Consider the following 2,582-nt stretch of genomic DNA (forward strand, 5'->3'; position numbering starts at 1 on the left):
TGTGAGCATTTATGTATGCATAAATAATGATAATAAACTTTATTTATATAGCACATTTCAAACCTTGTGACAAAGTGCTTTTTGAACAGTAAAACAATAATAAATAAAAGGCATGCAATTAAAACTGGGGGGGAGGCAACTATTATAATGAGTGCAAGCTGGAGCCTTTAGGCCCCATCTTCTTTCTAAACAATTCAGTGGGAATAATAACAGAGAAACTGAAAGGCAATCTCATATCTGACACTGAATACATAATAAGGACTTTAGTGGAAGCAGCAAAAAAAAAAGTCCAGTTTGCATTGTGCCGAGTACATCAGCAAGAGGAAGTGGAGGAGGGATTCAAGAAATGAGCATCGTTATTCTCAACAGAAAAAGTGAAAAACTCAAGTCATCTGTAGAAGAAACAAGTAGCCTAAGGGTAATCTGTTGAATCTGATGGTCATTAGCAGTAATAACCTCATGAAAAAATATGTGCCTTTCATCTTACTTTGATTGCAGGGGTTTAATAAATAATTCATCTGCAAGTTTGTTGCCCAGGTTAGTTATGAACTGTAGACGATGATATTGCTGTAGATTTTGGTAATAGCATTTAGTGTGGATGAGCATAGTTGGCTGGAACATTTGAACGAATTATTTGTTTGAGTGAAATGAGCATATAGGTTTGAGCTCCCCATTAAACATTTGCACAAGAAAAATGGAATGGAAATAATGGAAGATAACGTTCCTTACTGTATGGTGTTTTAGTGCAATGGTGCCCTCTTGTGATGAGCTTCTAAACTGCAGGTCTAAACAACAGGATCACATAAAGCAAGTCTCCACCATCTGTCTCTGTTACAGTTTTTTTTTTCTATATGTATGCATTAAATACCTGCATCATGGTTTAAAAGTAAAGTTTGTTTAAGGTAAGATAAGGTAAGGGAAAGTAAGTTAAGTAAGTCAGTTAATTCACTAGTATGTGTTTTGAGAGTAAAGGGATGTGTGGTTATTGTTGGCACAGTATCACTGTGTGTGTGTGCGTGTGTGTGTGTGTGTGTGTGTGTGTGTGTGTGTGTGTGTGTGTGTGTGTGTGTGTGTGTGTGTGTGTGCGATGCAGTCTATAATGGCTCCCCTGTGTGTAGGAGCAGTGTTTTAACGAGGTGATGTTTCAACACAGGCTATGAAACGTCCCTGTCTCTCCTCCATGTAAGCACTTAAACAGGTGTGTGAGTCTGCCTGTGAGGCCTCTGTACTGTCTGAGGAGGGAAATCCCATAATAGTGCACACAGGTTGTCACAGCGAGGTCTTTTTGAGCTCTGCAGAGGTGATGTCATCATGGGCCAATCAGAACAGAGGCCTGTATAAGCTATTGTTTCCATAGTGCAGAGGTTATACATCAAGAATCTGTTATGCAAAACTGTCAGCAAGTTTAAGTGTCAAATAGGGTAAGTTTAAAATTACCATATTTACACATCTGTGGAGAGGTTATCCTATTTTTTCTGCTAATTTCTGCATTTTCCCCCTCTAAGCTGAGCAATATCCACACAAGAAGTATTCTTCAAAAGTAACAAGAGGAAAAGAGAGACTTTCAGTGCTCAGTTGGTGTCATCTACTGATATTAAGGTTTTTAGTTTTCCAGGCTGATGATGATAATGAGAGGGAGCTATTTCAATCATAACCATTACCTCAGGCTGTCTTTGCAATCAACGGTCTGACTGATTGAAGTGGCATTTATCTGACAGCAACATCCAATCATCAGCGGTAGACATTTTAGTAAAGCAGGTAATGGTCCAAAAATATTATACTCATCACCAAACTCATCGAAATGCTACGATGCCACATCTGCTTCTCCAAGGCTTTATCTCTTGCAGACAAATGTATGTAGGTGACAGAATTAGCGCAACAGAGACCTGTGAACTGCACAATCTCCACATACTTAAAGGATAATTCTGTGATTTTTCTTCTTCTTCTTCTTCTTCTTTTTTTTTTTTTTTTTACTCAAACTCTATTTTCCTGCCATCAGACATTCAACCAAATGCTAAGTAGAAAAATATTCAAAATTCATCTGAGGTTAATGCTAGATCAGTTTTAAATATTTTGCTATGTAGCACTTGGTTGGAATTCTAATGGGGTTAGATGGGGGAGAAATAACAGAATTGTCCTTTGATAATCTGTGCACGACCAAAAGAGTGGTTTAAAGTTCAACCGCAAGGTCTACCCACCTGGGGCAGGAGCCACATGGTGTCATCAGCTGTCTTCTGTTTCTAGAATCCACAATACAGCCAGTATGCCAGTTCAGTACCAAACAGCACTAGATGGCGCTAGTGCAGCAAAAGCAGCTGGTTGTAAAGCATTTGCCACAACCACACTGAGCACATAACTGACTCAAAGGCCTCATAAACCAAGGCCTCTGTGGTTTAACTGATGCACTATCAGAGGCATGCAGAGTCAACATGTTCACAGACCTTGTTACTGCTATAAATGCAGCCATTTTTTGCTGCTGCACCAAGGAACCTTTAGGGAATTCCCTGTTTCCACATGCTTCATCTGGTTTCATGTTTAGCCACTCCACTGCACCTTCACGTGGTCAAAATATCCTCTACACA

This window comes from Myripristis murdjan, chromosome 21, assembly GCF_902150065.1.
Source record: "Myripristis murdjan chromosome 21, fMyrMur1.1, whole genome shotgun sequence".
Classification (NCBI taxonomy): Eukaryota; Metazoa; Chordata; class Actinopteri; order Holocentriformes; family Holocentridae; genus Myripristis; species Myripristis murdjan.